The following is a 9,578-nucleotide window of genomic DNA, read 5'->3' as shown; positions in this document are numbered from 1 at the left end:
TGATATCAGTCGAGACATAATTCTCAGAACTTCATGAGTTATAGAACTCAGGAATGTCAGGCAGTTGTAGAACTTGAGTAATCTCAGTATTGTTAGTGCTCTAGCCTCAGTTCTGTACCCTGCTCAGATACAGTTGAGTATTCTCATTATTATTCCGAGATTACTCCCAAGATGGACTTGATCTCAATCCCAAATTCAATTGAGTATTCTTGTTATTAGCTCCATAGGTCACCCGTTAGATAGGCTTGATCTCTATTTCGGGTTCAGTTGATTATCTTCTTTATCAGATTCAGAGATTTCCCGATAAATAGGTCTGGTCTCAGACGTAATCTTTTATTATCGTTGATAGTAGGTTCAGGGATCATAAGTTAGGGAGGTTTAATCGCAGATTTAGTCAGTCTCGCGCACTCTGAATTTAGCATGAGTTAGCTTTTCATTATAAGACTAAGGAAAGTTAGCCTAGATTCAGACGAAGGTAACACCCTTCATTCATCTCCTCTCTAATTTGAGATTCAGTTACCTAGTTATTCGCATCATAAATATAGGTATTATTCAAGTGTGCCAGGTTTAAAAAGGTATAGATTTAGTTTGACAAGTATTTCAGCTATGCATCTATCTTTGTATAAGTTCAAGCAATATCTAGAGTGGTCATGAATTTAGGAAGACCTTGAACTATTTAGTAATTATTCATCCGTGTGTACTCAGTTCTTCCTTCATTCCGAGCCTAACTAGCAAAATTCGAGGATGAATGTTACCAAGGGGGAGATATGGTAAGGTCCTGCAAAGTTCTCTCATAGTTTGAGCCTTAGGGCGTATCGAGTAAGACATGATTCCAACCCTAAAAGATTGAGAAGTGTCTTACTAAGTGATTATCATTCTAACTATGTAGAATTTCCCTAATTTCGACTTTTTATCACATGGGAAATCTGATAAGCTTTCCATTAATATAAGATTTGCCCAAATCTGATACTCGGGTAAGAAGTTATGACTAATTTAAGCCTTAGTCGTAAAATTGCATAATTTGAGTGAGTGGCGCATCGCGGAGTTGTTCCAGGTACCAACCAATGGGACTCCACGATAATGGCACATCACAGAGAACCCTAAATTCCTAATTATCATTTTCCAGTGAGCTACCGTGATAAGTGGCGCATCGCGGAGGCCAGTGAAATCGGGTTCCAGTTTAATTTTTCTAGTTTTGTACAGATGTTTAAAAAGAGCATTTAGGACTTTTTCCAAGCCTATAAAATCATGGAAACACTAGGTTAAACCCATTTACAAGCATCCTATAAGGGTTTTCTCAAGTGTTCTCTCATCAAGAACCCTAAATATCCAAAACCTCTTCCAAGAATCTCAAGAATCCACCATGGATTTTCTAAATTGAGTCAAGATTCAAGGTTCCCAAGTCAAGGACCTCAAGAACCCTCACTTTAGAGAAAGGATAGAGTCTCAAAAGTGAGAGTTCACCCGAAGCTTCTAACTCAAGGTATATGGGGTTTTGAACTTGGGTAACCCTTTTACCCTTATGCCCAAAATGTTTGTTTACATCATGATTTTGCAGAAATTATGGAGTTTTTACATGAATTTGAATTGGGGATTTTCACCCACTATTATTGAATGTATTATCTTGATATTTTCCATGAATTGAGAGATAAATGACATGATTTCTACATGTTTTCTTGAGTATTTACAGCTGGGTATAAACCCCATGATTTTACTCTTTGATAAGCTAATATTTGCATTGTTGAGATACTGAAGCATATGCTATTGAGATTTTCAGGTAAATTGCTGAAATTTTCAGATTTCCACATGATTTATGAATCTATATGCTATATTATGCTTTTGATAAGCTTTAACCTGAAATTGAACTATGGGTTCGTAAGCCCTATTCGAGACTTATGAAATTATGAATTCTCGTGCTATAAGCACCCATGATTTGAGTATTTTGAGATGGTTGAAAATTGAATTGACCTAATGGTCTGAAAGCTTTGAAATCCACTTTACTATACGAGATTATTGATTTGATTAATGGGTTCGTAGTGAACCATGAGATTGTTCTAACAGTGGATTTTTTTGGGATGAGTGAAGATAATCTAAAGGGAGTAGTATTTAGCACCGAGTGGGTAAGTTACTATGGTTTCTTACCCAAAAACTACGTTCCACCGTAGGCTGTGAGCCTAAGGCTTATTATATTATGATTATGAGTGGGCCTGAGGCCGATTTGATTATGTGGGCCCGAGACCAATTTTCATTTAATGATCACTAGACCTAGGTTATACTCCTTGGCAAGAGTATGATGCTCCTCCCTAACGTGGGGTCTTTTTCTTAGGAGGACAAAATGTTGGACTCTATGTAGCTCGCATGGTTTATGTCGGTTACGAGAATATCCCTTGCCTTTTGAACTTTGAGATCAAATACTTATTTTTCTTCCCTATAGTCTGTTTGACTAAATGGTTGGATTGAAAAGATGTTCCCTAATCAAGGTATTTTCTTGATGTGAGTTATTTTTCTAAGTTATTGAGTCACACGATGATGATTTGGGAGAGAGTGGTTGAGTAGAGGTTAAGGAGGTTAGTGTCTATTTCGGAGAACCAGTTTGGATTTATGCCTGGGTGCTCTACGAAAGAGGCAATTCACCTAGTGTGAAGACTGGTGGAACAGTACAGGGAAAGGAAAAAGGACCTGCACATGGTGTTTATCAACTTGGAGAAGGCATATGACGAAGTCCCTAGGAAAGTCCTTTGGAGATGTTTGAAGGTGAGTAGGGTCCCGGTGGCATATATCAGAGTAATTAAGGACAACTATGATGGAGCTAAGACCCAGGTGAGGACAGCGGGAGGAGATTCAGAGCATTTCCTGATGTTGATAGGATTACATTAGGGATCTACTCTTAGCCCATTTTTTTTGCTTTGGTTATGGAGGTGTTGACGCGGTGTGTCCAAAAAGAGGTGCCCTGGTGTATGCTTTTTACGAATGATGTGATTTTGATTGACGAGACCCAGGGAGGTGTGAATGGTAAATTAGAGGTATGGAGATAAACCCTTGAGTATAAATGGTTCAGGTTGAGTAGGAGCAAGACCAAATATTTAGAATGTAAGTTTAATGGATCGAGGGAGAAGGACGGGGTGGTAATAAGGTTATTGTCAGGTGGTGTGTAAAAGAGAGAGTTTTAAGTACCTCGAATCCTTGGATTCAGGCAAATGGTGAGATTGATGAGGATGTCTCTCACCTGATTTGAGCGGGATGGATGAAGTGGAAGCTCGCCTCGGGGGTGTTATGTAATAAGAAGGTGCCACCCAAGCTTAAAGGCAAATTTTATAGGGTGGTAGTCCGCCCGGCCATGTTGTATGGAGCGGAGTGTTGGCCAGTCAATAACTCTCATATGCAAAACTTAAAGGTGGCAGAAATATGGATGTTATATTGGATGTGTAGTCTTACCAGGGCGATAGGGTTCAGAATGAGACTATCTGGGAAAGGTTTGTAGTGACTTCGGTGGAGGACTAGATGCGGGAGGTTCATTTGAGATGGTTCAGAAACGTGATGAGAAGGGGCACATATGTATCAATTCATAGGTGTGAGAGGCTTGCTTTGGATAATTTCAAGCGGGGCAGGGGTATGCCAAATAAATATTAGAGAGAGGTGATTATGCGGGACATAGAGAAGTTATAACTTACTGAGGACATGACCCTAGATAGGAAGACCTGGAGGACGCGTATTAGGATAGAAGGCTAGTGACTATTAGGGTAGGTAGGGTAGGGCATTACCTATTTGGTGTATTACTCTTGTTAGACTACCTTGTTGCATGTTGTATTATGAGTGCCTACTATTCTTTGTTTACTTTTCATTGTAGGGGCGTTTTTATGTCTTGCTATCTTGTTCCATGCGTTTTGTACGGTTGTGATTACTTATCTTATATTAAGCTGGGGGTCTGTTGGAAATAGCCTTGCTACTTCTCCGGAGGTAGTGGTATGGACTGCGTACATCTTACACTCCCCAGACCTCACTATGTGGGAATACACTGGGTTTGTTGTTGTTGTTGTTGAGTTATTTTCCTATATCAAATTATCTTCCCTTGTTATAATATTTCCATAAAGCATTGAGATAAGTTGTTTCCATAAACTAGAATGATTTTCCCTAAAGCTTGAAATGAGATATTTTCCTAAAGTTAATGGAATGCCTTCAAGTATGTTTTCAAGCTATATGATTCCGAATTCCAAGTATTTGAGTTCAATAAGAGTTATGAGATATTTAGCATTGATGAAGTTTTACTCTCCATGAGAAACATAAATAATTTGAAAGTATCGTGTAAAGTTCCTTTATCCCTTGAGTGTTGAGAATAAGAGGAGATTTGTCATTTCAAGTTAAAGTACGATGAGTCACAAGATTTGTGCTACACGCTTCATCCTACATGATTTATGAGCTTTACATTTTATACTTGTTCAAGCCATGTGAGTCATCCCATATTGCATGCATGACTTGATTGAAGAAGATTGACACTATTTTATACATATGAATTCACCCCCACATACTCAGTATATCCTCAAAGTACTGATTCACATATACATCTATGTGCTACATTGTCTCATTATGCAGGTACAAGATTGTAGCGCATGTACCAGTCCAATCAGTTCGCAGCTTCCAGTCATCAAGTGATGTGCCCCTTTTGATTCAGGGCCATGAGTTAGTGATATAATAGAAAAGTGTTATATTTTCCTTATTCAGTCGTATTAAGTTGGGGTGGTTGGGAGTCATGACCCAGCTACCCATGGTCAGTACTAGTAGAGGCTTCATCGATAGTTAGTAGAAGTTGATGTATTGAGTTTCAGTTTGATGAAAAGTAGAGTTGTAACCTTGTGACTTCAGTTTTGTATAGAGAAAATTCATAATAGAGGTACCTTCTACTTTATTCCTCTGGATTTATGCATTTTATTCAGTTATTTATGTGTTATGCCAAGTGAAGTGTTAGATTGGGGTCACTTTTGACCCTAGGCACCGTGTAGCATCCCGAGGGGTGATTTCGGGTCATTAAACATCATCATTATGTGGATCATCATTCTTGGACCACCAGGCTAGGATCTCATCATCAAATCTGTTCTAGGAGAAAGAAGTTGCTCTTTAGGGTTTTGGACCTTCCATAAGCCCTTCACCATTTTCCACATACAGGTGAAAAATTTGTCTCTCTACTTTTCTATTATCCTTATCATAAGGCTCTCAAAGGGACTAATATAATCCTACCAAGAAAGAGTAGGCCCGCTAAAGCCTGGAAATGGTAGCTCCCTGCTCCTTCTGATCCTCAAGAGACTTCTAATAATGATTTTGGGTGACAAAGAAATGGCATTGGGTATAAGTCTCTTCCCAAACCTATGGAAGACTAGAGACCAACTCCTAAACTACTCCTATCTCACTAAAGAGTTCCTCGAATGGCCCAACTGAGGATGGACTAAAAGAGTCTATATCATCATCCTCTAATTTACCTAAATTGATCTTCTCTTTTTTCTCTTTGAAAGTGTGGCATCACAATTTATCTTTAATGGGTAAATGGTTGTCTTCAGGGATACCAATTGTCTCTTGAATACTTCTCAACTTCAACCACCTTGTATAATTTTGTGATAAAAGATGGAAACAAGAGAAATGGGCTTCCTTTGTTCTTGAAATATTGGATATCTGAAAGCTCAAAATAACCAACATTCAAAGAAATATTGTCCATGAGGCAAGCTATCATCTAGGCCCACATAATTGAGACACGAGTCATGTTGGTAGTCGGTGAAATACGATTGGAAATGATGGTAATCCAAATCCAAGATTTAGCTATGAACTCATTCAATGTTATCCCCGAATTTGTCACATCCCATGAGACCTCTCTTCCTTGGAAGAGAGGCTCATCCAACTATCTCCCTGAGGCACAATCTTTGGTCTCAATCTACCTCATATAAATATTTGGCAACTCATAAACTTCATTGATCTGTTTGACCCCAAAAATGACTTCCTTGCCCCAAATTCTCATAATTAGATTAGAGATTTTCACTACATTGATATTTACATAGAATTCCCTAACCCATTGTTCATTGGACTGGTATGGATCCGGGGCAAAGCAACTCAAACTTGAGGCCACCAACCTTTCGTGTAATTGGGCAACTTTTCGGTCACTTTCTCCATTGATATACCCCTCTCAGGGAGTAATTTCCTCCTAGTAGATATTCTAACACTCAAATGCCATGAAGTGTATTTGATCATAGTTTTCCATCTTATCTTTAAACACCAGAAATCAACATAAAGCATTAACTAAAAAGATCATTATGTGAAAATATTGCTATGTGACTTAGTTAAGCTAAGGAAATGGCTCCTTAGTCAAACAGGCTTGAATTAAGTATTCAGAAGTTTGGACAAGTCTGTCAGATAGGACTCAAATGTCGCGATCTCACTCCACTTGATTCACGATTGTGACACTTGAGAGGATTGTCAGACATGCCTCGAGTTTTGCAACCATAAGTCCCTAGACTGCGATCGTGATCTCGTAACCACAATCGCAGTACCTGAGGCTACCAATTTAGGCTTGATCACTACAAAAATTACCAACTTCACTACCAATATTTGTTCATAATGAGTAAATAACACTAAATACATGAAACATAACTCCTAAACATTCAACCATGCCCTCTAATTCATAGAAAACTACTAAGAAGTTCATTTGGGAATTTCACCAAACACTTGGTGTGCACCAACATTTAATCCTAATATTGAATAATTTTGGGTACTCAAGATTTCCCTAATTATTTCCACACCAACAACAACAACTGCCACCATGTTAAACAATATCAGTTTAGATTCTATTTAAGCACACAAACCACAAATTTAGGCCATTACCTTAAACATGTATTCCAAGGCCCATTTATAAACATAAATGAAGGATAATCGAAGGACATACCTGATGTGAGGATGAAAAGGATGATGATATGCACTCTAACACTGATCACAATGCTTAAAATTTAAAGAATTCTGGTTATTTGAAGGTAATTGAGCATACGAATCATTTTGGAGATGGTTCCTCTTAAAACTTCCATATTCACAATTGAGGTTCAACCACTGTGATCTTAAATATGTGGGGACCATAATCATAGTTTTCTTTTGCAATCATGGTAACTGAGGCATTGCAACGCAAACTTGAGGCTCAGAATTATGGATCACGATCTGAGTGTCTAAGTGTCGCGATCGTGACACATGAGGCTAAGTTTAATCCCCTGTATTTTACTTGTTTTGCCTTTAACTCAATTCCACTTCACCTATTAGCTTTCACTTGGTCAAATGCACCTTTAGAGTGATAAGTTTGCATGGATCAATAAAAAACAAACACAAAAATTAATCTAAAAATTTAAAATACAAAGGATACATGCCAAATAAAAGGTAATGATGGGTTGCCTCCCATCCAGTGCCTAATTTAACATCACGGCACGATATCTATATAACATCAAGTTAGATCCTTGGGGTAATGAGACCCAAGATCCACTTTCTCATCTACAACGTCAATCACAAATACCACTTGTAACTCTTTTGGTTGCTTTTCAATTTTTCACACATGGAAAGAGACTTGATCATCATATAACTGAAACTTCATTTCACAACACTCTATATCTACTAAATCTCTTCTATTTGTGTATTATGATTGATTTCACAATCGAGGGACTTCAAAATCCACCAGAAGGATAAATTGTCAACCTTAACTAACACATCATATAATATTCCCACCATTTTTTAATTGAATGATTTTCCATCAAAAGTCTCATGATGGTGGGTGAAACCCAACCCTAACCTTTGATACACAATATATGGCATCAAGTTCATACTATACCTAAGGTCACACAATGCCTTTTAAAATTTGTGCGTCCTGATGGGGCAAGGAATTATAAATGCACCCAGGTCTTCCTTTTTCTCTGCCATAGTATTTATCATGATAACACTACAACTATGAGTCACTTAAATAGTTTCACAATCCATAAGTCACTTTTTCGACATAAATTTCTTAATTGACTTACCATACCCTAGAATCTCTTGAAAAACTTCTAAAAATGGAATATCAATTGAGAGGTTGCTAAGTTTTGCAAGGAACTTTCTAAACTTGACATTATCATTGTTCTTTTCTAACCTTTCTGGAAAGGGTGGAGGAATTTTCATTGGGGGCAATGAAACACTTTGAGGTTCATCCACCTTTTGTTCGTAACAATCAATCACTTTAAGAGTTTCCTCCTAATCACCCTTGTTTTCAAGAATCATTGGTTCCTCATCATCCACTTCATGAGATATTGGAGCACCATCACTTGGCTTTTCAAATTGCTTCCCCTTTGCACTTGCTTATTCATCAAGAGAATTTCCATCAAACTCAACCATATGGTCACCAAGATTTTGACCACTTTTAAAGATGATTTCCTTAACATCGGCATCATTCTTTAGATTAACTTTTGTGTCACTAGGTAGACCTTTTTTTTGTCTAACATTGAGTTGGGTTGAAATTTGGCCAACTTGAATTTTCGGTTTCTTGATGGAGGCTGAATAAGATGTGACCATTTGGTTTAATTGAGAAAAGTCACTCTTAATCTCCCTTACCATTTTTTTGGTACCTTCAACATGAATAAAATCTAGGCAAGGACATCTTTAGTTTTAATTTTCTTTAGGTCTACCAATCTTGATTTGTTGTCCTTAACACGATAATGAGGGGTCATATATCTATCATATCCTCTCTCCTTGTCCCTCCAATCATGGTCTCTATCCCTCTCTCTATTATGCCAATCAATTCTGGTCTTGATCATTCCAACCTTGATTCAAACTTTGCCTTTGGTAGGCAGGGTGGGAACCCCCTGGATGGTTCGTCAAGAACCTTATCTCTTCACTGAGTGCCTTAGATTCATCCTCATCATAACTTTTGGAACCTTGAGAGACAACAACTTTGATTGCTTTCGTAAGTGCTTCTATCGCGTGTTTAGTGAGAAGATCTAATTGGGTCATTACCTTGGCCATATTCTTATCCCTTTATTCATCCTTCTTTCTTTTCTCTTTATTTACATAAGCTATGGTGGGGGACCCTATGGCTACTTCAGGACCCAGGTGTACCACCTTCTATTTTGTTTTGTAAATTGGTAGAGAAAAGTAAATGCAACCCCATAAGATAACTTGAAAAGAGACACTCCGAATGTATTATCCATAATGGTTTTATTCAATTGGTCTAATTCCCAATAAAATATTTCTAGAAGCTTCATCTCCGTCTCTTCATTGTTCAGACATTGCATGAAGTTGTCATTGAACCTTTGCCATACTTCATATAGGGGCTCACCACTAAGTTGATGAAAATTTATGATTTCGTCTCTTAGTTGTAACATTCTAGAAGGAGGAAAATATCAATACATGAACGCCTCTATGACCTCAACCCAAGATTTAATAGGCCTGGTAGGTACAGACCTCAACCACAATACCGCTTCCCTTATTAAAGAGAATAGGAAAGTTTCAATCGAATATACTATTGAGAAATATGGCCAATATCAAATGGGGTACACACCTCAATAAAGATTTGCAAATGTAAGTTGGTATCTTTG

At 37.8% G+C, this 9,578-nt stretch overlaps 1 non-coding gene across 1 annotated transcript; it reads left to right on the top strand.

The window, feature by feature from the left end:
- The first annotated feature begins 9,253 nt into the window (after positions 1 to 9,253).
- Positions 9,254 to 9,359, top strand: LOC124886278. Its single transcript, XR_007043364.1, has one exon. It is a non-coding gene; the product is annotated as a small nucleolar RNA R71 (small nucleolar RNA).
- The last annotated feature ends 219 nt before the right edge of the window (positions 9,360 to 9,578 follow it).

The sequence above is a fragment of the Capsicum annuum genome, chromosome 7 (assembly GCF_002878395.1).
Source record: "Capsicum annuum cultivar UCD-10X-F1 chromosome 7, UCD10Xv1.1, whole genome shotgun sequence".
NCBI lineage: Eukaryota > Viridiplantae > Streptophyta > Magnoliopsida > Solanales > Solanaceae > Capsicum > Capsicum annuum.
Note: the sequence above shows the minus strand (reverse complement) of the source record. Positions and strands in the feature narration are given on the sequence as shown.